This window comes from Equus caballus, chromosome 21 (assembly GCF_041296265.1).
Source record: "Equus caballus isolate H_3958 breed thoroughbred chromosome 21, TB-T2T, whole genome shotgun sequence".
In the NCBI taxonomy this organism is placed as follows: Eukaryota; Metazoa; Chordata; class Mammalia; order Perissodactyla; family Equidae; genus Equus; species Equus caballus.
Genome location: NC_091704.1, coordinates 18,557,052 through 18,584,624, shown reverse-complemented (window position 1 = coordinate 18,584,624; position 27,573 = coordinate 18,557,052). Strand labels below are relative to the sequence as shown.

At 46.8% G+C, this 27,573-nt stretch overlaps 2 long non-coding RNA genes across 5 annotated transcripts in view; both read right to left on the bottom strand.

Moving 5' to 3' along the window:
- LOC106782338 (uncharacterized) overlaps nt 1–27,573 on the bottom strand; it is a 209,607-nt gene that overhangs the window by 165,000 nt on the left and 17,034 nt on the right. The gene's annotated exons all lie outside the window — the stretch shown is intronic.
- LOC111769694 (uncharacterized) lies at nt 15,601–19,323 on the bottom strand. The gene is made up of 2 exons (XR_002802476.2): nt 18,252–19,323; nt 15,601–18,160 (listed from the first exon to the last, which is right to left on the bottom strand). It is a non-coding gene; the product is annotated as an uncharacterized lncRNA (long non-coding RNA).

The following is a 27,573-nucleotide window of genomic DNA, read 5'->3' as shown; positions in this document are numbered from 1 at the left end:
CTCACGGTTATTATTTCTCTGTCCCCTGTGAAAAGCAGTCGGCCTCTACCATCACTGGGATGTGGCCTTTCTGAGTCTGGAAAACATATGGAAAAGCACCCTGTCAAGGAGTTTGAGATTCCATCCAGCTGGTCTTGGTCCTTGTCCTTGGGGTAGCCAATTAGGGATCACTAGGGAAGCAGAGGGGCCCAGGCCCACTCAGACATCTAGGGTGGTTCTGGTTGGACTTCATTCACTCAACAATACATTAAGTACCTACTATATGCAGGACTCTTGGAGACACTTAGCATAATGCCATGAATGAAGCAGACGCGATCCCTGGGCCTCAATTCTGGTCTGTCAGACAGTCACACTCAACACCATTCGCAGGTCCTGTCCACCATACATCCCACGTGATGCCCTTGTAGCCTCTTCAACATCTGGAAGCATCTTCCCATATTCTGACCAGGATGACAGACCATGGACCACCTGAAAAAGTGAGCGGTGTTTGGGTCCAGAAGGAAGACCTTCTGTTTCTACAGAACAAGGTAGGGGAGTGTACGGGGGCTATGGCTGGGGTGGACCTAGCAGAAACCTGCTCGCATCTTTTGATTCCCATGAGAGGTTTGAGGTCTGATGGCTTCCATTCCAGGAGGACAGGAGTCAAAGAGAATTGTGGATGGGTTCCCAGTCCATCAGGAACCAGAGAGGAGGTTGGGCTGGGTTGTCTCCTAGAGACCCATCCCCACTACAGTCGCATCTCGATCTTCCTCCCCTTCTCCACATCCACCTCTTTGACCACCACCAGGTCCAGAACAGAAGGTGTGTGAGCAACCTGCTCACAAATCTGCCTGAGTCCGCAGTCCAGTTGCCCAAGTGCATGGAGGGCTGAGGTGGGCCTTCTCCAGGCCCTTCGGGAGAAGAGTGTCAGTGGGAGAAGAGACTCACACAGACTCTGTGTTCAACCTGCTGGATGAACAGGCCTGCCACTGCCAGGACAGCCACACAGGGGTCGGGGCTGAGATGGGGCTCTCTCCTAGATGGGAAGGGGCAGGCATAGGGGCCCAGACCCAAACAAGCGTGCCTTGGGAGGACCGTGTGGAAGGAAAGGCCAGGCCTCTGACTCGGCAGCCCAACTGCCTTCCCCCAGTGCTATCCTTTCTATGGTGGGAACCTGGCTGAACCAAGTGCAGGATTTCTGGGAGCCCCTGCACTTTCCCTATTTCAAGCTGAAGCTGGCCTATGTGTGTGTCAATTTGCCTGGCTTGGACCTGGAGAGCCATGCTGACCTTCTCTGGGTTCAGCTAGGGCATCTGGAGCCTACTGAGGCAGAGCTGGAAGGAGAGAGGACTGCAGTCTGGGAAGACTATCTGTGCTGGGGTGCAGGAGCTGCAGTTCCCTTAAAGGCAGTGGAGTCTTTCTCTTTGGAAAGGCACAAGGAAAGTCAGGTATGTGGGTGAAACTTCTCTTTATCCCACTCCAGTGCCAGCTCCAGAGCTCCCGCCAGCTCCAGAGCCAGAGGAAGGCCCAGCTCCTGGGTTAAAGCCAGCTCCAGCTCTAGTTTCCCCACCTGTACTAGAGCTGGAGCGAGCATGGCCTCCATCAGCCCCTCCTGGGCTAGAGCAAGCACCACCATTAAATTCAGCCCCAGTGCCAGCTCCTGAGCTGGAGCCAGATGGACGATGGACTCTCCTGTGACTTACACCTCCAGCTGCAGAAATAATAAGAGAGCCAGATCCAGCCCCGGAGCCCACCTGCTTCTGGGCTGTGACCACCAAGAAACTGCTGAGGGAGGAAAAGCCTAACCTCTTGAAGTTCCCTCCCCAGCTGGTGGCAGAGCAGCTGACGAGGATGGATGTGGTGCACAGTGGGGCTCTCAGGGCAGGTGGGGCCTGCCTTCCCTGTGCCGTCAGCTGCCCCAGACCTGCCATTCCCTGATCCAGAATACAATGATTTGGGTCCAAATCCCAGCTCCTCCACTTACCAACCCTAGGACCTGGGCAGCTTTCTTAACCCCCAAGCCTTTGCTGTCCCTACGTGGACAGTAGAGATGGACACTATGAGCACCTGCTGCAGAGTGGCTGTGCAGATGAATGAGGTACAACAGAGAGGGAGTTGGGCAGTCTGGCCCTTTGGTCGGGGAGGGGAGCTCACTGAAGTGCTGCCAGATCCTTGGGTCCATCACCCATTTGCCCAGGAGGCCTCAACAGCCTCGGCATTTATTAGGCACCTGATATGTACTTTCCTACATGGAAGACAAACAAACAAAGCCCATGGTTGTTGCTGCCTCGGGGGAATGTGTATCTGAATGGGGAGTCAGACAAGAGGGTGATCAGAATGGGTGGAAGATGCCCCTTGACACGGGCAGGTGTGAGCTGTGTTCTGGTCGTTGGAGGAAGTGAGACTGGGCTGGGAGCAAATGCCTCTTCCCATCCCCACAGTGTTGTGTCCTGGGTCATCCTGTGCTGGGTACCCTCAGTGGACAGAGGCAAAATCCAGGGACTCCCACAAGCCTCAGGTCACATCCTCAGCTTCCTGAGCTCCAGCTCTGACCACTTACCCTGCCTGGGACTGTGGGAGAACTCTGGACGCTGAGCTGGGGTGTGGTAGGGCCGGGAGACACTCCCCAATCTCCTCAGGAACCATTCAAGAAGGCAGTGCCCTGCCATTACCTGCACATCATCTGGTTCTGGCAGGATGTCAGGGAAAATGAGTACTTGGCGCCCACCATCCATGCCACCCTACACACTTCATCACTGTGGCCAACTGCATCATCACCACTGGCCTCAGGGACCCGAGCATGATGACCCAGGACACGGCCAGGGTGGTGGAGCTCTGGATGCAGATGGCCAAGGTAAGTCATGGGAGGCCAGGAAGGCCCTCTCCACCTCTTCTGCTTTCTCAACTCTCAGGATTGAGTCTGTGGTCTGAGCCCCTGCACAGTCCCTAGGTCCCTCCTGCCAAGGCCACACTGACCTTGACTCCTGGTCCCAGTGGTGGCAAGCTCACTTCCCTCCTGGGCTTCCTCCTTGGGTTGAGCTATCCCTGGGAGTGTTACTCATCAGGTCCCAGGTTTGCCCTCCCTGGGTTCCTTGGGCATCTGTCTCATTGAGGACAGGAGATGTCCACGAGGGGACAGAGGCCAGAGGAAGCAGGGCACTAGCTCCCCCTCACAGCTCACTCTCTTCCCTTCCCCAGGTGTGCTGAGTCCTAAGGAGTTTCTCCTCACTGCATGCCATCGTCTCTGCTCTGCAGAACCCCTCGATTCATGGTCTGAAGAAGACAGGTTTCCAGGTGGGCACTCCACTCTCTGAGCAGCACCAGGGTGGGCCAGACACCCTACATAGGGCTGGCATTGCCCCCTCAGTCAGCTGGGACCACCTGGGAGACAGTGAACCTGGAAGACAGGGACTAACCTGGTTGGCAGGTCTCTGAGTTTCTCTGGGACCTTAGGCCAGCAATTCTACTTCAGGAATTAGTTTCCTTAAATGTCAGATCCTGGCTTGAGCCAAATTGGAGATTTTCATGTGTTTACTTTGCAGCAATAGAACTCTCTCCTGTTCTAAGGGGTCGGGGGGTGATGAGGTTCAAGGGAGGAGAGGCATGTGCAGGAGATTTGCGCTGGCTCCTTCTCAAGAGGTGAAGGGAGAGCAATGATGACAGTCAGACGACACTGAGCCCTCAGGAGACCCTGGGAGGCAGGCAGAGTTCTTACACTTTCCAGATGAGGAAAGAGGCCCAGGGAGGCCTGGGCAGCCCCAATGTCACACAGCAGTGTTGGAGCTGGGATTGATCTAGGTTCTGAGCACCCTGGAGATGGGAGCAGCAGAGGGCCCAGGTGACCCAAGTCAGATGTCCAGGGTCTGAGGTCAGGGGCCTGAGGGAACATGTGGAGGAGAGTATGACCTCACTGACCCTGTCCTTGACCCTGGCAGGAGGCAACCTCCATGATGATCACCCTGCAGATCGGCCCCCCAAGGAGCCCAGGAGAGGCAGCAGCAGCACGTGAGGGTACCTGTGGGGGAGGGGCCCAGGAGTCAGAGGAGAGGGGGCTCCCCCCCTCTAAGCTGCAGGTGTCCACCAGGAGAGAGGCCTTCCTCCGCCAGCCCAGCTCCTGGTGCCACAGAGCCTGAAAGGCCTGCATTTGAAGTGACCAGGAGGAGGTTTGGAAGGGCTGGGTGCAGGATGGATTTGGGGTGGGGAGGGGCAGGGACCATATACCCTGGGATTTGCCAAAAGCCAGCCCTGGGAGGTGAGCGGCATGGTGCCTCTGGAGGGGAGAGGAGGAGAGAATTGGGGGGAGGCTGCTAAAGGTCCTGCGGTGCTCTAAGTGGGAGCCTGGGGTGGCCAGGAGGCTTGAGTGAGGGATTTTAGAGGAGGGTCTTTGGGGTCCCCTGAGAGCAGAGGCTCATCACCACCCCCACCCCAATGGCACAGGGTGTTGCCCCCTTCCTTGGCACATAATTCAGTTACCTGCAGTTGCTGGAAAATGTGATGGAGGATTATCTGGAGATGAGTGAGCCTGGAGGTGGGGCCAGGAGATGAGGATCCTGAGGTTTGGGAGGAGAGAGCCCCACAGTGAGCCCTGAGCTCTCAGCACTTGGCAAACCTCCTCTCACGAAAGCCTCACAGCCACCCCTGGGAGCCGGGGCCTCAGGACCATCTTAGCAATGAATGAACTGAGGACCCACATAAGCTGCCATCCAGCTTCTCTGGGCTGGTGAAGCTCAGAGCTGCCTGACTGCAGAGCTGCAGGAGGTTGTGCCTGAGCTGGACTCAGTCTCTCCCTCAGGCCCCGCTCATGGAGTGAGTGAAGTCAGGCCCCTCCAAGTCAGGAAATACATCAGTGGCTGAGCTGTCCCTTCCTGCCTGAGGCCTCAGTCTCCCCATCCGTCATCAGAGAGGGTTGGGTTACAAGGTCTCTGGCCTCGGCTCCCCTGTCCCCCCTGCTGTGGAGCCCAGAGGCTGGTGCAGGTCCCAGTCCTATTTCCAGAAGTGCCTGCCCCCCAGCAGTAGTGCAACATGAGAAGAGGTGGGGATGGGGGCTCGTTATGGGCTAAGTGAGCTGTTTCTCATGGACTTTGGCTGTCTGCCTTCCAGAACAATGTGATCAACTTTCAGAAAAGGGATGAGGTAAGCAGCTGTCGCCTCACTGTGGGACAGTGGGGGTGTGAAAATCAGAGACCCTCTTGGACAAGACCCTCTCTGGCCCCATCCCTTGGGTCTTATATTTATTGGGAGAGTTAGATACACAGGGCTGGGGATCCCATCACATTGGCGGGTGGGGGAAGGGGCTGGATCAAGGACATTTTCCTGAGGAGGAACTATTTCAACCCAACGATGAGCACAGGCAAGTCCTGGATGGAATTGGGGGGAAGGAGGGTTCCCAAGTGGGCAAAGACCCCAGACTGGCTCCCTGCCCCTCTCCTCAATCCCTACAAGACCCCTGCAGGATCCCCTACCTGCAGGCCCTGTCTGCATCCTGTCCTTCCTGTGTCCCAGCAATTGAAAGTAATTGAAGACATCTCGCTACTCCAGGAGACTGAGCATCATTACAACCTTGAGCCCCAGGAGCAATTTGGGTCCTGGTTTCAGCCCACGGAGCCCCTTAGTGAGGATAAGAGGTGAGGTGGGGCAGGAGTTGGGTGAGGGCAGGGCAGACTCTGTCTGATGGCCAGCTCCAATGCCCGTGGCCATGGTTGTCTGGTCAGCCCCAGATCTTGTTTCATGGTGACCCCGGGGGCACCGGGACTCCAGCTGCTGGCAGGCTCTGAGACGGACACCTGAGGTGTGGCTTCTGGTAGTTCACAGGTCCACTCTGTCCTGTAGCTACAGCCTTGTCCTGCCAGCTGGAGCCCCCATTCCAGTGGGCCAGCAAGATTTGACTGTTCTTCAAGGCCAAGAAGAACCCTCCATTTCAAGCTCAGGGTTGAGTATCCAGATCAGCTGTGACTGAATCTAGGGGCTCAGTAAAGCTTTGGGCTAAGCATAGGCCTGGGGAGTTGGACAGCTGGTGCTGGGATCCCAACTCCACTACTGAGCAGTCCTGCGATGGACAATTCCCCCCACCTTTCTGGGACTTGATTTCCTCCTCTGGGAAATGGGTGAGGCTAAGTGCCAGCTCCCACATCAGGGACAAATGGGGTACTGTTGACTGAGCACTCAGCACAGGGTTTGGAGCACAGTGCAGAGAGGGCAGGGAGGTGGGTCATGATAATCAATAATCAGTCTCTTCTACTCAGTCACCAGGCCCTCAGCACAGAGCATGGACAAGAGGCAGACAACACTCCTGAGACCAGATCAAGTGGAGCCTCTTCCTCAGTAGTGGGGACACAGCTGAGACACTCAGGGTGCACTGGGCCAGCTTCCACCCTGATGGGAAGGAGAACATGGTAAGCCTTCTCCTTGGATCCCTGAAGCCTGAGAGAGAGAGGACGACCTGCCCCAACTCCCTGACATCTGCACCCCAGCACCTATTTACTCACTGGGGAGGGGCAATACTTACTTGTTGTTAGTAGTAAATATTAGATTTGAATATTATATTAAAATCCCGTTTCTTTGATAGCCTGGGAGTCACGGTATGGTTCTTTCACTTCCTCAGCTCATGTAAATGAGACACAGAATCTCACATTCCTCCTCGAATTAAGGAGTCTCGCGGGGTCACAGCTTACTTTACAAGGGGGAAGTGAAAAGAGCCAGCCCCCTTCCCTGGCTGCTGAAGGACACCCCCAAGTCCCCTTTCCTCAGAGGACAGGGTCATTTCAGTGTGGTTCACCTGGGCCAGGAGCAGACACAGCCTCTCAGAACTCCTGGGACTTTCACAGACACAGAGACAACCACTGAAATGTGGGTGTCTTTCAGATGGCACTTGCCAGGACCATATCCTGCTAAGGGACAGTGGCTGCCTTTCTACAGCTTTCGAGGAAGAAGGAATGTTTTCTGCTTCTCCTGCTGCAGTTTCTTTTGACCAAATATTAGGAACTTTTAGTTTTCTATTTCAGTCTCTGGATTACAGCAGCACTAAGTGGGGAAAACAATGTAAAAACTCAAAATGTGCATGCGGAGAGGACAAGGTCAGCGGAAGGTCATTTACAGATGGACAAGGGCAAGCAGGACTTTCTCTCCTCAGGCCTCCTCTTGGGACTCCATGGTCACTGTTTCCCTAGATGGGACTCCTCCTGGGATCTTGGTCTATGACCTCAGAATTTCTTTTCCTGCTGGTTTCACATCCAAGGGAAAGATCTGCGATGCAGCTTTTAAGGCTACATCTGGGCTTCATTCCATAAACATCATTCTCCCTGTGAACTAGGATTTTCAGCACCTCTGCACTTCCTTATACAATTCTTTTTAGGGCAGAAATTACCTAGGAGGCCCCCAGCCTCTCTGTTAGGTACATTGTGGCTGCTTCTCCCTGGCTGAGCCTCATAGATCATGGGTGAGCTCTAGTTTGCCAGAATAAGGGACCATAATCCTGGCAACTGAATGACCCACACTCTCCCTTACTGTCCAGGGTGATATCTGGGCCCCTGTGGTTCTGAGGTCCATGGTCTCGAACAATAACCAGTTTACACACTCAGTCATGTGGTTACTGATTCATTCTAAAGGGTAGCTGGGCCCAAGCGCACAGAATGTAGCCCCTGGGAGAGCCGTGTTCTTTTCCCTAGTCTTGTGCTGTGGTTTTGTCAGGGGGGCTGTGAACCTTTGCTGTTGGGACCTTTGAAAGAGGAGGCATAAGAGGAATGTGGGTGAGGGGTCTAGCAGGGAATGCCATCAAACTGATGATTCAGAGACATGCGTGGACACAGCCTGACCAATTAAAATCCTGAAATGCTTCCCATCAGGTATTAAACAGACGCTGCTCTGAGCTCACCCTGAGAACCCACCCCATGACCAGGAGATAAAGGTTACCACTTGGCATTTTGAACACCATCCCCTGAAAATATCCTGTAAGACAAGGGCCAGGTGAATTTCTTGGCACTTCTGAGTTATCCCCTCCTTCCCAGTGGCTACAAGTGTCACCCAGACACACGACAGGCTGGATTCTGTCAAGGAGGCCATTTCAGGACAGCCAGAAGCTGGGGATAAATCCTGGTTCCCGGCAGGGCACTTCCTGGTGCAGCACAGCCATCAAGGAAAGTGATTTGTTGAAGCAAAGTAGGGAGGGCTGCACTTCCCCTCCAAAGAGAAAGAGAAGTGCGAGGTCCCAGGGCTGGTTCAGGGCCAGGAGGAAGGCACTATGTCCAAGGGGTTTCTCTCACAGAGCTATGAGGCTCCTGAGAGCTGACTCGATATGTACCAATATTTAATAAGTCTTGAGCCTACTATATGGCAGAGGTAACAATTTATTGTACATTTGGGCTTCCAAGGGCCAAAAATGAACTGATACTCAACAAAAAGAGGCCCACATTTGCAGCAAGAACTATTTCATCACTTTCTTTTTTTTCACTTTGACATAAATTTAACATATATATATGCACACACACACACAAATACATCATGCACTCACACTTATTCAAAACAGAATTAAAAAAATACTCATAAGCATCAAACCCATGTTTTTGCAGCTGATCCCCTTTTCATAGCTAGTATTTTTAACTACCTTCTTCCGTTACCCATTTCATATCCCCTTTGACCTCAGCAAGCACCTGGGCTGGTCATGGTTCTCTGCCTATTTGGGGGACCACAGCCTACATTCCTGAAGGGTTTGGGACATAGGTGGTCCTGCCTGGGTTGGTTTCTTGTAGTTTTCCATTGACTTTAGTCACAGGGCATGGAGATATAAAAAATGCTCTAAGGAATCTCCTGAATTCCAGGTATAGGCTTCCTAACCTCCATTGCTGAGTAGCAGAGGGAAGTCTAAGGCCCAGAGGAATACCAAGAGTATAGGCAATGTCTGCATTGGATGTAAAGATGAAGAAGACTCAGAGGAAAAGCCTGAGGGAAAAGCAAGGCAGTCTTTTTTTCATCTTCTCTGCACTGAATCCACCTAGACAGTCACAGCAGAGGCTCCCCAAAAAGCAGGCCAAAGCACCCAGGCATGAGGCAGGCTGGGCTGTCCTGCCAAGGGTGTGGGGAATAGACACATTATCTCTACACAGCTTGCAGACCACCAATGCTGAAGACAGCCAAGGGCTAAGAATTAAAATCACCTATTCCATTGCTCCCATTTTTTTGGTGTGAGCTTTGCCTCCTCAGTCTGAAGCAGGCACTCTCCAAGAATGCCCTCTCCAAAGGTTATAATAATGATAATAACAGCTATTCTAGTTGATTACTTAATATCTGCTAAGCAACATGACTGGCAAGCTCTACATGCATTACCTCAGTGATACTCACCATCCTTGAGGGCTTTATTCCCATTTTATAGCTAAATATATGGAGGATCAGACATATTAAATGACTTGACAAGAACGGGAAAAAAATACTTGGAACCAAAATTAAATATCTTGCCAAACTACGTGTCAAAGAAAGAGGTAAAGACATTTTCCGATATACAGGCAGACTCTAAGCTGACCTCCCACAGGCCTTCAGTGAAAAAAACAATGAGGAATGTACACCAAAAAGAAGAAATGCAAACCCAGGAAAAAATAAGAGTTATGAGGGAAAGAAAAAAATTAGTGTATCTAAATTATATTAGCTTTAAAACAAGACATTAAAACACATTCTAACTAAAATTCCAGATGACTGCCACATGGGAAAAGACAGGAGAGAAGATTCAATTTAAAAATAAGTCATTTTGAGGGAAAATATAACTACTACAGATACTATATTATTTTTTAACACATCACTCCCAGAAACTGGTAAATCTTTCAGACAAAGGTAAGTAATTAGGAAGAGGATTTTAATAATACCTCAAGCCATCATTCAAATAGACAATGAAATCCCAAGAAGCAGTGGCTTATTGTCACATTACTGATGCTGAAAATGTCTCTTTTGAGATATAGATGATAGATAGATAGATAGATAGATAGATAAAGATAGACTAGATAGATAGATATAAATACATCTATATGTATAATAGAATATTATTCAGCCTTTAAAAAGAAGGAATTTCTCCCATTTGTGACAACATGAAGGGGCCTAGAGAACATTATGCTAAGTGAAATATAACAGACAAATACATATGATCTCTTATATGTGGAATCAAAAATAGTCAGGGGGGGCTGGCCCCGTGGCTGAGTGGTTAAGTTCGTGCGCTCCGCTGCAGGTGGCCCAGTGTTTCTTTGGTTCGAATCCTGGGCGTGGACATGGCACTGCTCATCAAACCACGCTGAGGTAGCGTCCCACATGCCACAACTAGAAGGACCCACAACGAAGAATATACAACTATGTACCAGGGGGCTTTGGGGAGAAAAAGGAAAAAAAATAAAATAAAATCTTTAAAAATTAAAAAAAAATAGTCAGGGGCCGGCCCCGTGGCTGAGTGGTTAAGTTCGCCCATTCTGCTGCGGCAGCCCAGGGTTCGGATCCTGGGCACGGACATGGCACTGCTCGTCAGGTCACGTTAAGGCGGCGTCCCACATGCCACAACTAGAAAGACCCACAACTAAGATATACAACTATGTACGGTGGGGGGCGGTTGGGGAGATAAAGCAGAAAAAAAAAAATAGTCAAACTCATAGAAGCAGAGATTGGACTGGTAGTTGCCAGGGGCTGGGGGATGGAGAAATGAGGAGCTGATGGTCAAAGAGTACAAAGTTTCAGTTATGCAAGAAAAATAAGTTCTGGAGATCGATATACAGCATAGTGCCTATAGCTAACAAGACTGTATTATGTAGTTAACATTTGCTAATAGAGTAGATATTATGTTAAGAGTTCTTACCACAGAACAATGATAGTAATAAACAGGGTGGGAGAAAACTTCAGGAGGTGATGGATGTGTTTCTGGCCGTGATGGTCTCATGGGTATATACTTATGTCCAAATTCATCCAGTTGTACATGGAAATGTATGACATCATTGTTGATTCCTCTGCAACTTAACACACACCATATCCTCATCACACGCATACAGAAAAATGTGTAACTATGTTTGGGGACAGATGTTAACTAGACTTGTTGTGGTGACCACTTCACAATAAACACAAATATTGAATCATTATGTTATGCACTTGAAACTAACATAATGTTATATATCAATCATACCTCTATAAAAAAAACCCACAAGATATAAGACCATTTGAATATTGTAAACAAGTTCAGTGAATCCCTGAAACCACCCCATTCCCATATGAGAGTTACAAGAAACAAAGAGGATGAGGTAAAATGGAAGGAAGTTGTACAAAGCTGTATTCAAATTAAAATCATTTAAGTTGCTTTCAGCTGCTGTCACTGCAATCCAGGCCCAGCATGGAAAGTCCCTGGTAAAAGAACTTCCCCCCTAGCTTTTCCCCAAGGCCTAGCAGTCATGAGCCCTTCCCCCACCAGGTTATTCTGCTCCATCCTCCAAGGAGGCTGGCAGGAAACTCTGGTAAGATTCTGAATGACAGCTGCTTTCCATCCTAGATAGTCATCTTTTAACAGAAACTCATGGTGAAAGGTCTTCAAGATTTAAAAGAATAAGTTTCTAATTGTGAAATTTAGGATATAAGGAAAGCCACAGAAGGTCTTTTCAGCATCTCAGAACTCATAATGCAAAAATAGCCCTGTCTTCAAAAGGCCAGCCCTTGGCCTTTTGTGCAGAGTACGGTAAGGCCCAGACGGTATGAAGCACAGGTTGTATGCAGCACTATCCTCACTCCAACAGAACTATCTCACTGGACATGCCCCAGCGGGTCTTTTAAAATAAGCTACAGAACACAAAGAAAGAAAATCTTTGTTGAAAGGGAAAATTTTACAGGTCACATCAGAGGAAAACCTTCTAGAATTTTCATAGCTTATAACAAACAGTCTGACCTGTTTCATCCTTATGGGTACATCAAGAGGATTTCCATAATAAATACTTTTCATTTTCAGCTCAAAAACACCTAGCTGCTTTAAAAAACTCCAAAACAAAAACAAAATCCCAGAAACATGAATTTTTTTTTTAAGATGATAAAGTAATAACACACTAGTGGCTTCTAAACAAAAGAATAATTTTTGGTAAGGAATGTAGAGGATGGCACTATCACTGTGAAATGATGGAACGGATCCAGAACAATCCAGATGGTGATTAATGATGAAGAAGTTTCATCAAATGCCGGGAATAGTCACTTCGAAATCAAATTCTCATCATCATCCTTGGAAGCATTTCCGGAACTTTCCTTTTGACACAAGTTTTTGGCTTGAAAAATACCAGACATAATATCAAACAAAACAGAACCAACAGCAGAGGGAGGTCAATCCTGCTTTGTCAGGCACCGAAAGGGAATTAGTGCCTGTTGGCCACATCTCTAGGAGCTCCACTGGATGAGGGCTTTCACCAAGACCATACGCGTCCACTCAACAAGGGGATTCCTCGGGCATGTTCTCCTTACTCCCCTTACCCCATCAAAACCAAAACAAGATAACCCAGAGAGAGAGACAGAGAAGACATGTTAAAGCTTGAGTTCCTTACTTAAAGCATGCAAAGCATCTAACTGTCAGTTCAAACAAGGGAAAAACAAATCTACTAGGTTCCTGGCAGAAACACTGCTGTTTGATGAGAACACACCATATGCCTCATAATCTCAGCACAGGTATAACTGCTGTTGCATGTCCCAGAGAATCAACTTTCCCATGTGAGGTAAACATGCATTTGTTTTTATAAAATAAAGATTATACTCTATACTTTTATATCTCACTTTTCAAAGATCCAATGTGATTATAATCATTTTACAATTATTTGAAACAATTTCAAAGGTTACATCATATTAAATCAAAAGAACACGTCTTAACTTATTTCACAGTGGCCTAAAGGAAAAGTCAAGTTCTATTCAAGATAAGAGGCGGAGAAAATGCTTACTCCAGTAGTAGTTTAAAAGGGGATCTCTGCAGAATTGACATTTTAAACTGAAACTGAGTATAGGGTGGGAATACAAGTCTGGATTCTGGTGTGGAAATGAGGGATGACAGTGGCGCTCAGTGTACTGACAACAGCACTGCTTGGTTTTGTTTATGTGATCTGAGAGCTTGTGTTAAACGTTACTCCCTGGATAGCGACTGGAGCTATCATATGAGACCGGAGACTAAGAGGAGAAGGAGTATTTAGTTGGTGAGTGGGGAGTTAATGGCTTCAGTAGAGACAAGTTTTATTTAGGGGCCTAAAACATACACGTGCAGGGATTATATATCAGAAATGAAATCTGGACGTGGTTTTAGACATTGTCATCATTGAGATAACAATAGAAGAAATTGAAACAATGGAGGAAATGCATAAGAGTTCCAAGACAGTATAAAGTAATCAGAGAAAACAAAGCTAGAATTGAGTCCTGAGTTGTCCCAATAGTGTTGTGTGAAAAGGACCTGGGAAAAACACCAGGGGGGTGTGGTCATATTTACAAGCAATCAGGAGCCTGAGATGTCAAGAAGCCTAGGACAAGTAATCACCCAAAAAGGAGATCATGTTCCAATTCTGCTTTTGTTCCAAGATAAAAACACAGAAACACTCCTTGGACTTAATGATGGGCAGATAACTGTGATCTTATCAAGATTTATTTACATACAGATCGTTGGCGATCTTAGTAAGTCTGAGGAGTCAGGGAATGAGAAGACTGTAATTCCATGAGTACTGATCGTTCAGGTTCATTGTGAAGGGGAAGGAAGTCATGGGGCAAGAACAAGAGAGAAATTGGCTCAGGAGAGGTTTTTGTTTTAGTAATGAAGAGACAGAATGAGTTAAAGGGGTTTGATGGAGGAGGGGTGGGGTGGTTACTAGTAAAGAACATGACGTTTATAATCAATAATAAAATTTCTCTAGAAAGCAGGAAAGGAAGGGATACAACTGGACTAAACCAAGGATCAAGATAACTTTTCAATTGAATCAGGAGACGAGTCACTAATGGTAAGAATGCAGGGATATTTGTAGACTTCATGGCAGTGAGCTGAAGTATTACTTCAAATCATCAAATTCATCAGTGCAGCAGAAGATGATCCCATTTGTGGAAACTGAGAGGACAGGTGAGGAATTTTTATATTTGAAAGGCTTGGTGAAAGTCTGAAATATTTATGAAGCGTGGAAAGATTAATTAAGTACCAAAGCATAGAAGGACACTTGATAATTTGGAAAGCCACTGGGAGATTGGTGACTCTGTAATTAGACCTGGTCAGTGTCTGTGACATGCCATGTCCTGTGACAGATGCAGGCATGGAAAGGGCAATACAGTATTTGGAGTCATCTGGGACTGAGGTCTTGATCACCAGATGTGGTGAAAGGTTGGAGGGATGGATAATGTTTGCTCCTGGTGTGTATATGTTGAAATGAGAACATGCAGGTGAAACATCTGCAAAACTGAAGAGAGGAGGGGCTGACGTTTGGGAATTGGGGTCAATGCACTGAAAGTTCCTCTGAATTAGGAGAAACTTAACACAGGGAGTAATTGTGTGAACTTGCTGAAAGGAGAAGGGGCATGCTAAGAGATAAGAGTCTCAGATCATTCATCTGAGGGGCCATCCAGGTAAAACTTCGGTCTGGGATATATCCCCCAAGACAAGCAAGTTTAGGAATTTGAGATTCAGAGACAACAGAGCTAAATTTACATTCTCGTTCTGTCATTTTCTAGCATGGAATTTTGTTGTATTACTAAAGTCTCTGAACACAGTTCGCTTCACTTGTTAAGCAGACAACAAGTCCATAAACATCAGGGAAATAGGATTATATAAGCCAGTATATGTATTTCCCACCCACAGGGTTTCAATTCATACTACCAGAAATGGTTTCTCTTTTCAGGAACTCAGGATCAAAGGGTTGTAATCCACCTCCGTTCCTGACACATTGCATTATTTGTCCAGACTGTACACTGAATTATTAACATTGATTTAGGTAATACTTTGGAGGCGACAAATGCTTTCATATACATAAATTGTGAAATGATCCTGCTGATGATAATTATTAAGACAGAATTCCAGATACCATTTCACTAAGATATCTGAAGAAGTCAACTCGATTTCTCCCCAAATTAAACTCCTGCACTCAGCATTTGCTGAGCCTATCTGTTGTGTGGGGATTGTGGGACACGACAGCAGACTTATAACACGTGTACTCCTGCTCCCTGCCTGTGCAAGGGGTTTTTAGTGCCTGACATGCATGATGAGAGTCATTGAACAAGACCAATAAGATGTGAGTCCTTGGATTGTCCCGTCCACCATTAAAGAGATTCCAAAGTAGCCTGCCACATGTACAAGGTCACGTGGGGCAGAGTCAGGGTCAATGTCCTGATGTTGCCTGAATCCCACCTGCAGAGGAGACCAAATGTTTGAGGACAAGTGTGTCCAGAGAGTGGGGGGCAGGGTACAGCAGGGAGGGTGGAAGCTCTAAAGGGCTGGGATTGGTATTAGAGAAGTAATGTGTGTGCACCTAACCAAGAATTAATAACTCAGAAATTCCAGAGTGGTGTCCTTGCTGTGGAGACAAGAATCCTCAGGTGATAGTTACGAGGGTTTCCTAGGAGTTGGTATTAATCCAAGGAATTAAATATTAATTAAATAATAACTCTAAATAGAAGGTGTAATTAAAGTATAAAACCCCACGATTTTTATTTTGTTATCTACAAAATGGGACTATTACTATCTTCCTTATGATCAGCAGTATCCAAGCCTTAGTACCTTCAGCCCTGGGAGAGGAGAGGGCTCCCTCGTTTGTCTTAGGTCCCCCTGCAAGTACACAGGTTGGGCAGGGTCGCTGGCAGGTGTGTGTCTGGGGATTCAAGACTGGTGTCTCCAGCAATATTTTAAAAGACTGGATTCTCATAGCTTTTCTCTCTTTCCTCAGTTTTATCTGCTTAGTGTTCAGACTGTCCCTCAATGAGAACACAGAGGAAGACAGGTGGTGGCTGAGTTCCTGACAATGACACGCAAGTGAGTAGGGGATTGTTCTTACTACCGAATTGATAGTCTTTGCCAGTCGGGCAGGTTTCTCCTCTTGGCTCGGATCCTCTAAGTGCACCCAGGAAATATCAGTTCCAGTTACATTTCACCAAGACCCCGTCAGGCATAGGGCAGACTAGGGATTAATCAAGAAATTACCTCCTTCCTTACATTTCCACTAACTGATTCATTTATCCTGTTCTCCATTAAGGATGTTCTTGCAGAGAAGAAATGTAAAAGACTGTGATTTTCTCATCCGCCCCTTGGCCTCCGTGGGGAAAGGCTTCCACTCTCTAACTGAGCAATGGGCTCGGGCCTCCAGTGAACGCGAGGATAGAGACGAGTGCAAACAGCCGTGCACAGGACAGCCGGAGGCAGGTATCTCATCAGGTGAGTTCAAGCAACCCATGGTGACAGATGCCAAAGTGGAGGCTGCGCAGCGTCAGGTAGGAGAAGAGAGAGGGTTGGGCCAGAGGGAGCAATGAGGAGTCATTTCTTTGTCTACTTTTAAACATACTAAAGTTTTCATGGAATGCACTTGAACATTTTGATACATTCCAAAAAAGATAAAATTCTCTTAGCAATCCCTTCCCAAATTTGTTCAAACCACTGTTTCCCTCTGTCTTATTAAACCTTGTTCACATTTGAAAACTGGACGCAATGTCTGGAGAGTATTGTTTCCTTAATTTTGACTGAGTACTGAGGAGGAGGAATGTAGCAGACAGAATAAAATGTCAGGTACTGGTCAGCAAAATGGCAGACTAGGAAGCTCCAAGCTCTCACACCCCCACAGTCACATCAAGAAACCCCCAGAATCTGAATGACCCAGGCAACAGGCCAGAGGAACCAGGAGGCAGGAGAGATGATCTGTTGAGACGTTTTCTCCTCCCCTCACGGCTGGGCCCGGTGAGGAGCAGTTGACCCAGGGCGAGGGGGGCGGGAGAGGCGGGGGTATGCTGTGTCCTTGTGGGTTTTGGTCACTCTTTCTCCCCTTTCTGCAGTAACGCCCATGGACTTTAGGCACCTCACTCTTTCTTGAGAAGCGGTGATGAGCTGACCCAAAGGGCCCGAGACCCAGCTGCATACTATTGACTCGGGATTGTACCTTGGGTTCCGGGTCTAAGGGCCGTTTCTTCCTTTGGCCCAGAGGAGAGCTGGGAAGACCATTTCATTCAACGGGTCAGCCGTCCCGGTCCATGGAGAGGTCTGCTTTGCCATAGGTCGGGGCGGCAGCCAGTGTTCTGGACCACCGAGGCGTGAATTGCCACGGCCTCCCAGCGCGCTCAGTGACTCTGAGGATGGCGTGAGCCCCTCCCGGAGGCATTTTCTTTACGGCTTCTGGGCTTTGTTTTATGCTTTAGAAAGACCTTCTCCGCTCTGAAATCACAGAATTAAAATGATTCGTCCATGTTTCTACGAGTACCTTCACGGTTTCGGGTTTACAGTCCACGCCTGCCCGAGTCCTGCAGACTTTTCTACGTCCGCGGGGAGCCCGGTACCGCTCTGGGAGGCCCAGCAGGGCCCCCTGCCTGGGCGCGTCTCCAGGACATTCCCGCGTCCTCTCCAGAGTCCGGAGCCTGTCCGCTCCCAGCAGCCGTCCCTGGAGGGGAACAGTGGTTCAAGGGACATCCTGAGAACATTTCCAAGTCCCCTTTCTGCTGCTGGGGTCGCGCCGCGCCGGCCAAGAGCCCCGAGGGGGACGCCCTGCGTTTGCCCCGGGACGAGAGACGGCGCTCCGAGGTCGGGCGTTTGGACGGGCGGCCGGCGGCGTGTCCACAACAGCAGGCAACCCCGGTCCGTCCCGGAGACGTTCGCACCAGTTGTCAGGCGCCACCTGGCGGAAACTTTTACGTAGTTTTTCTCCGGAGCCCCCGGAAACCAACAAGCGCTTGGCGGCTGTGATGGAGGCGAAGTCCTAGGAAGCTAGCGGCGCTGGCAGGATCGTCCCGCCAGTGCCAGGGCGTCGGCGCGTCACCCAGTCGCCGGAGATGGACGTGCAGGTGCACGGCGGGGTGTGGAGCCACCCACGGGGGTCGACCAGGACACGCTGATGCCCCTCTGCCAGCGCGTCCCACTGCCGCGAGATTGCAGGGCTGGATGCCACTGTGCCAGTGCAATAAGAGGTCCTGGGCAGCTGAGGGTGACAGGGACTGTAATGTCCAGGAGTCGGAGGGCAGATGATGTTTGGAGGGAGCCTGCTCCCGTCTGCGGCAAGAGGAGGGACAGGTGACTGGCGGGGATGGAGAGGGGAAGGTGGCAAAGGCACCCAGTATTCTCAGGGCTGGACCCCACTTACCTTCTGGTGGCAGAGAAGACTGGCCACATTCAGGTTGGTACGGCTGTTGTCAGTGGGGCCCTCGGCTGGGCGTCCCAAGAACATCCCAGGCCCAAGGCCTCCTGGCTACCTCCAGCCCTAGGCCCTTGGCGCAGCCAGCGCCCCTCCTTCACCCCAACTTAACTGGCCCACCTGGCTCCAGTGAAGCCCTGCAGTGGTCCTCCGTACTCCAGCTCCAGTCTACCCACCCAGACCTGGACCCTCCACCCATACTGCACCCCCAGCATGAAAAAGAAGAGAACTGTTCTGGTGGAGGCAGCACCTGGGCTGGGCCAAGAAGTGAGAGTGCTGCCCTGAGGCTGGCCTTGGGGGAGGGGGATGAGCCAGGAACTGGCAGCAACTGTCTCCTAGGATGTTGTCTGCTCCCCTTGCTGCCAGGCCCTGGTGGGAAGACCTACAGGCCCCTAGGATGAGTGAGTGTGAGTGTGTGTGCGTGCGCGCACGTGCGTGTGCGCATCCGTTTTTTCCCATCCACCTGGCCTGCTTCCTAAAGCAGTGGCCAAGAGCAGGTCCAAGGGACCTGAAGCCCCATGGATCTTGTTTCCTTGGGACTAGAGTGTACGTGGACTCTGTGTGATGGGGTCAGGTGTTAAAGGACTTTCATCCCCCAGTTTGGACTACAAAAGATCTTTGTAAAGATGCTAGTTACACAAAAGAATTAAGATAGTGTTTTTTCTTTGAAACTCCGTTTTCACAAATCTGTGCTGCATGTAGTACACACTCTAAAGACGCAGTCTAAAAGATGCTTCTAAGAGTACCAGTTACACAAATGAGGACAGTGTTATTTCTGTGAAACTCTGTGTTCATCATTTTCTGCTACATGTTATACACTCTAAAGACAAATGCATAAGAGTCATTTCCAAGGCAATGGCTGAGTCCATGAATCTTATTCCTGTGAAACACTGTGTCCAGTACCCTGTGCTGCACATTACATTATAGCTCCCTAGAGACACATCTAGGAAAGATGTTTCTAAAACAGTTCTAGTCACCTGAAAGAACAAGGATAGTGTTCTTTCAGTGAAATACTGTGTTCACATTAGACTGTGCTGCACATTATACACTCTAAAGACACACATAAAAGCTTCTGAAGAGCTGCTTGCATGAAAGAATCAGGATAGTGTTTTTTCATTGAAAGACTGTGTTCGTTCTCTGTGAAAGACTGTGCTGCATGATCTAAGCTCTGTAAAGAAATGTGTAAAAGATGGATCTAAAAATTCTAGTTGCATGAAGGAATCAGGAAAGTGTTACTTCAGTGGAACACTGTATTTACGTCTATGGGGTGCGTATTGTGTACTCTCTAAAGACACATGTAAAAAACATGTTAGAAGACTGCTAGGTGCACAAATAAATGCAGATAGTGTTATTTCAGTCAAATACTACTGTGTTCACCAGTCTCTTCTGCATGTTATACACTCTCCCAACTCCTGGCCTGAGCCTGAGCCTGAATTCAAATCCAACAACAAACAAGAACATGAACACGAATGAACATATACCCAAACCAGACCCAACCCCAGCACTGTACCCTGACCGCATCCCTGCTCCTAATACTTATTCCAACCCTAACATCTATCCCAAACCATAACACTAAATCTAACTTTATCCTTATCTGACCCTGACCCTGATCCTCTAACTTTAATTCTCATCTTGACCCTAACCCTCAAAATTTGACCTTGATTTTAACCTTGATATTGTCCTTGAAAGTGAGTACCGCCTTTTACCTTGGTACTTTCAGTCCCTTATCCTGTCCCTATTATCTGACCTTTTTTATCACTGACTGAAAATTTGACCACGACCTTGACCTCATATGTCTATGGAGGTCTTTTAGACCATGAACTTTATCTTGATCTCGAACTTGAATTTAGCTTTTACCTTGACCCTGATAATCAAAATACTGCCACTGACTTTCTTAATGAGAATTTGTCCTAAACTTGGTACTTTGATCTTGACCTTGAAGGTGACCTTGACCTTTTTCAGATGCATATTATGTATGGGACTTTCTGATCTATCCCTCACTGATAATTTGATCTTGATTTTTACCTTGAAGTTGACACTGATCATTTTTAGTCTCTGTTCTGTCCTTTTGGTTTTTGTTTTTCTATTACAAACCAGTCATTTGAAACTTGACAGGATCTTGACATTTCCTTTGACATCAGTTTGTCCATATCCTTTGTCCTTGAACTTGATCTTGACACTGATTCACAATATTCCACCTTTGATTATCCTATCAATGTCTATCACTGAAATCAAATTTGAACCTGACTTGACCTTTACTATGACCTTGAATTTACCTGAAGTTGACCATTACCTCACTTTTAATTTGAGCTTGAACCTATTACCCTACATCCTGTCCTTGTCTACCATCCTGACATTTTCTATCATTGACAGATAATTTGACCTTAATCGACCCTGGTTTGACTTTGCACATGACCTTTATGTTGACCTTAACTATGAACAAATCCTATCTTTGTCTATCATTCTGTTCATTTTATCTCTGAGAATTTGAACTTAATCATGATTTTTAACTTTGTCTTAAACTTTGCTTTCACGTTGACCTTTCATTAGAACGTTTTCTACCCTTAAACTTTGATTCTATCATCGTGACCATCTTTATCACTGACTGATAATATAATTTTGACCTTGAACTTGATCTCACACTTGGTGTGACCAACCCCAAACCCTGACCTTTTTTTAGGACCACAGGAATATCACCCTGACCATTTCTTTCACTGATTGGGAATTTGACCTTGATCTTGGCATTGACATAATCTTGAACTTAACATAGACCCTTGTCTTCTGCTATGGTCTGTATGTTTTTGTCTCCTCATTGTAGTTTTGATTTGCATTTCCCCAATAATTAGTGATGTTGAACATCTTTTCATGTTTCTGTTGGCCATCTGGATGTCTTCTTTGGAAAATGTGTATTCAGATCCTCTGCCTCTTTTTTAATAGGGTTGTTTATTTTTTTGTTGATGAGTTGTATAGTTCTTTATATATCTTGGATATTAACCCCTTATCAGATATATGATTTGCAAATATCTTCTCCCATTCAGTAGGTTGTCTTGTTGTTTTATTAATGGTTTCCTTTGCTGTGAAGAAGCATTTTAGATTGATGTAGTTCCATTTGTTTATTTTCGCTTTCGTTTCCCTTGCCTGAGGAGACATCCAAAAAGATATCGCTAAGACCAAAATATGACCTTGATTTTGAATTTTACATGACACTCTACTTGACCATGGCCTGATTTTGACTGTTACCCTTTTCAAAACTATAATCTCTGTAAAAATATTATCCCCACCATCTCTAATGCTGACTGAGAATTTCACCTTGATCTTGCTGTTGACCTGAGTTTGAATTTGACATAATCTTGAATTTGATATAGACCCTTGTCTAACATACCCCATCTTCCTGACTTTCTCGCTCTGTGACCAATAATTTGACCTTGATCTGACATTGACTGTAACCTGACCACAACCTTAACTTTGACCCTTTGCACCTATATCCTGTCCCTTAGAATTGTCTTGATCTTCTCCTACTGACAGATAATTTATACTTGACTTAAACATTAACTCTGTCCTTGCCCTTGCCCATGAACTTAATCTGAACCTGACCTTGACCTTGACTCTTTTCAGACCCATATCCTGTATCAGCTATCATCCTGACAATTTTTATTACTGATTGATTATTTATCTTGACCTGGACTTCACACTGCCTCTGTTTCAGACCAAATCCTGTCACTGACTATAATCAATGTTTATTTCTATCACTGACTGATAATTTGACCCTGACCTTGATCTTTTGCAGATCCATATACTGTCCTTGACTATCATCCTCACAATTTCTATCACTGCCTGAAATTTGACTTCTATCTTGAGTGTGGCCTAGAACAATACCTTGAATTTGACCTTGGGTTGACATTGGCATGATGCTTTTCAGACTCATACCCTGGATAAAGGACCGATGACACCCTCAGGTACCACAGACCCTAAGTAGCAGTGTGGTCAGGACATGTGCATAGGCAAGAGCCAGCACATAGGCCCACATGTGCAACTCAAGCAGGAGTGGTCTTGGGTGACAGATTGTAAAGCCCAGAACTATGAATGCATCTAAAGTCTGACATCTTTCAGAGGAACCAAAGATCAGTATGTCACCACCATTCTGGTGGCCCAATCTGGCCTGCCAGTTCAGAACACACACACTCCAGTCAGCATGGGCAATCTTACCCTCAGGCTGACTTCCTGAAACTGCAGTCTGGCAACAGGGACCCACAAGAACCCCATCATCATGAGAGACCCAGGACCCCACGGGCCATCTGATCTACTCTTCATATGGTGTAGTAGGAGGGCCTGGATCCCCATGTGTCCAAAAGGCCCAGGCGGGGAATGACCAGGCCTCCAGAAGAGGTCTTGAAAAATTTTTCAAGAAGCTCATCAGATGATCCAGCCCCACACATCCTACTCCTGGTTGCCTGGGACAGTCCTGCCCAGTGGAGGGTCCTCTGGATGCCAGTTAACCCTCGTACACCATCCCCAGATGTCACCTGGATAGTGGCAGTGGCCCCTTTCCCTATCTGCAAGTAAATCTATGGAGAATGCTTTCCTCAGCCACACTGGGCACAGCAGAATGAGACTGCCATCACTGCTGGCCTCCTGGAACTCTACCTCAGGTACCATAGCCAGATTAAATTCCATTCCGGGGATGCCCAGAGCTCTGGAGAAGCCCTGTAAAGGCAGCAGCCAGTCAACTCCCAACAGCCAACTTGACCAGGATCATGACTTATCCAGACCCCTGAGTTAGGCAGGAGCTCTGCGACTTACCAGTACCTGGCCTTGCGCTGTCCCTCTCGTATTTTTGTCCTAGGAAAGTTGAAGTGGCTGGCCTGGAATGGTCCCCTCCTTGAAAGGAGACTTAGAAAGAATTTCAGTATGTACATGTAGCAACCGTGCCCCATGTGGGCCCATGGCAGGGTTGGGGGTCCCAGACTTCTGGCCATCCCCACAAAGAGAGACTTAGAAGATTTTTCAGGAAGCATATCCAGTGACTGAGTCACATGAGGAGCCACAGCAGGGCCAAGCATTTGGAGAACTCACATTTCCTGATTTCAAAACTTATTACAAAGCTACACTAATCAAAATTGTGTGGTACTGGCATAAAGACAGACATATAGACCAATGGACTAGAATATAGAGCCCAGAGATAAACTCTCACATATATGGTCAAATAACTTTTTACAAGGGTGCCAAGACCATTCAATGGGGAAAGAATAGTCTTTTCAACAAATGGTTCTGGGAAAACTGGATCTCCACGAGCAAAAGAATGAAGTGGGCAGTGACATCAGCATCATAGTGGAGTGAGTGGTTCCCTTAGTCTCTCCCCACTAAGTTACAACTAACTAGACATTCATTAACCAATAGAGGATTCCCTATACAATACAATAGGATGTCTGAGAGATCCACACAGCCATACATCTAAAGGTGGGGGGACTAGATCCCCAGGAAGCAATGGAAAGAGGTGAGCAAATCCCTCCCCCTCCCCAGTAGCAGCCGTCTAGGTGACAGGTCCTCACACAGCAGCTGGTGCATGACTGTAAAAGGAAGTGGGGGGCAGCCAAGCCTGTGCATGAACACTTCCGCTTTCAGAGTTGCAGTCTGGCCACAGGAGCACCCATCATGCTTCAGCAGCCCTGCCCATGGGAACAGAATGCTCTCCACCGAGTGGTGTGGCTCGGCCCCACAAAAGAGCCCCTAGTAAGCACAGCAACTCAAGTGAACTGTCCATGAGTGCAGAGCCAGCCTACGTGGGAAAGAAAGCACCCCTCTCCTCCCACCTAGTGCACCAGCTCAGTCAGTCCCCTGCCAAGGCAGTGGTCCCACACCAGAGCACCTGCACATGTGTGTGTAAGGTCACCAGCTGTGGCCAGCAGGCAAACAGACAAGCCCTACCAGCATGACTTCCAGCATACACAGCGGGTTCAGAAAACACAGCTCCGGCCCAGCCCCCACCTCCAGAGCTGGCAGGTGGAATCTGTAACCTGACGCTACTACAAAGGCCCCGGAAAAGGATCAGTTCATCAAACACTATGAAAAACTATACTAACTATACTAACACTTCAGAGCAAAAGGAAAATGACAAATTTCCAGAAACCAATCCTGAAGTCACAGAAAGTCAGAATCTAAATGACAGACAATTCAAAATAGTTATCATAAAAAAACTCAATGAGTTACAAGAAAACTCAGAAAGACAATTGAATGAACTCAGGAATAAAATTAATGATCAGAAGGAATTCTTCACAAAAGAGATTGAAATTCTAAACAACAACCAGACAGAAATTCTGGAGATGAAGAAAACAATGAATGAGACAAAAAAACAATCTAGAGACCTTTAAAAAACAAAGCCAATATCATGGAGGACAGAATGGGTAATTTAGAGGACAGAAATATAGAAATCCTCCAGGTGGAGGAGGAAAGAGAACTAAGATTTTTTTAAAATGAAGAAATTCTTCGGGAAATATCTTAATCAATTAGGAAACGCAACATAAGGATTAGGTATTCTAGAGGGAGAAGCAAGGGAGAAAAGAGCAGAGAACTTGTTCAAAGAAATAATAGCTGAGAACTTCCAAAACCTGGGGAAGGAATTGGACTTAGAAGTACATGAAACCAACAGAACTCCAACTTACATGAATGCAAAAAGACCTTCTCCAAGGCAAATGATAGTAAAACTGGCAAAAGTCAATGATGAAGAAAAAATATTAAGAGCAGCAAAGCAGAAGAAAATAACCTAAAAAGGAATGCCTATCAGGATTTCAGTGGATTTCTCAGCAGAAAACTTACAGGCTAGGAGAGAACAAGATGATAAGATTCAAAATACTGAAACGCAAAAACTATCAGCCAAGGATACTCTGTCCAGCGAAAATATCCTTCAGATATGATGGAGAAATAAAAACCTTCCCAGATAACCAAAAGCTGAAGGAGTTCATCACCAAAAGACCCCACTACAAGAGACAATCAAGAAGGCCCTCATACCTGAAACAAAAAGGAAAAGGTTTAGAAATCCTTGAGCAAGGAGATAAATAGACAAACAAAATCATAAAATTGCAGCTCTCTATCAGCAAAGATCAGCAAACAATTATAACATTAAAGATAAAGTGAAGGAAAAGTTTGGGGGTTTTTTTGAGGAAGATTAGCCCTGAGCTAACTGCTGCCAATCCTCCTCTTTATGCTGAGGAAGACTGGCCCTGAGCTAACATCCATGCCCATCTTCCTCTACTTTATATGTGGGACGCCTACCACAGCATGGCGTGCCAAGCAGTGCCATGTCTGCACCCAGGATCTGAACCGGTGAACCCTGGGCCGCTGAAGCAGAATGTGCGCACTTAACCACTGCACCACCAGGCCGGCCCCCAGGAAAAGTATTAAAAATAATTATAAACACTTCGTTTTAATCAAAAACTCACAACACAAAACAATAATTTGTGACAACAATAACTTAGGGAAGAGGAAAGAGATGGACCCTGACTAGGCTAATGGTGATAAGAGGCTATCATAAAATGGACTTTCTCATCTACAAGATCTATTATACAAACCTAACGGTAACCACTAAACAAAAAATCAGACGGGGCCAGCCTGGTGGTGCAGCGGTTAAGTTCGCACATTCCGCTTCTCAGCAGCCCGGGGTTCACCAGTTCAGATCCAGGGTGCAGACACAGCACCACTTGGCAAAAAGCCATGCTGTGGGAGGCGTTCCACGTACAAAGTAGAGGAAGATGGGCATGGATGTTAGCTCAGGGCCAGTCTTCCTCAGCAAAAAGAGGAGGATTGGCAGCAGTTAGCTCAGGGATAATCTTCCTTAAAAAAAAAAAAAAAACACGAGATACTACTTCACACCCATTAGGATGGCTCTATAAAGAACAGTAGAAAATAACAAGTGTTGACAAGGATGTGGAGAAATTGGAACCTTTATACACTCCTGGTGAAAAGGTAAAATGGTGCAGCCACTATGGAAAACAGTCCGCAGCTTCTCAAAAAATTAAAAATAGAATTACCATATAATCCAGCAATTCCCCTTCTGTGTATATAGCCAAAACAATTAAATGCAGGGTTTCAAAGAGATATTTGTACACCCACATTCATAGCAGCATTGTTCACAATAGCCAAAAGGTAGAAGCAACCCAAGTGATAGATGAATGGACAAATACAATGTGGTCTATCCATACAATGGAATATTATTCAGCCTTAAAAAGGAATGAAATTCTGACACATGCTAAGACGTAGATGAACCTTGAAGACATTATCTGGTACGGCAAGAAAAATAAGGCACAAGCCAACATCAGAGAGACCTGTGACTTCCAGTTGTAACTCTCAGGGTCCTTTCTCAGTCCCATAGAACAGACTTCATCTTCTGATCACGAATCACCAAGATTGTGCAAGACATCTTCGTGTCAGTGGAGCCACAGCATCATCTGAGGAAGAGTTTTTAATATCCTTCTGATCACACAGCCAAAAGCAGGTTTCATGACCAGTCTCAATAGTAGAAACCAAAGAACATAATTGAAACCAGGTGCAAACCATCAATCTGTATGTTTTCTAAAACCAATGCTCATAAACTGCTAAGGTTGCCCCCTCGTGTCTTGCAGACTCTAGCACAGGTCTATATCAATCACTACTTAGCCAGATTTCATTCACGCTTGGCCAAGAGTCAGCACCATGCTCCTGGTGTCTCAAAGATAAGCACAGGGTTGAAACAGAGCAACTGAGATTAGACCTGTACATAACAGTGCAAGCCTCTGACCTTTAGTCCAGCATTCTGAATTACAAACCACTCATAATTCTTCCTTCTGCATCAGTCAACATTTATAAAATAAAAGTAGAAAGATACACACCAAATGCTAATTGTTTGTATCTTCCACTGAGGGATACGTATTGCTTTAAAGAAACATTTCCGTTTACCAACCATTCCAGCACAGACTTGTTCACAACCATCTACAAACTTGACAACTCTTTTACCTCCCTCCACCACTAAATACGAACTTTATGAAAAGTATCAATAGACTGATTTAATGAAAGTTAATGATTATTAACAAAATCTGTTCTTTCTCTAGCCAATCAACTTTCATCAGAAAAACAGCTTGTGGGGAGTTTAATTCATTCTCTCGATAAATTTGATCACTGATATCAGTATAACAGTAAAATCAAATTAACTTTACCAATTATACCAGTATTACACCAAAATGCAGTTACACATGGGTGAGTCTAAGATCCACACAAAATGTCAGTTAGAATTACAGTAGCA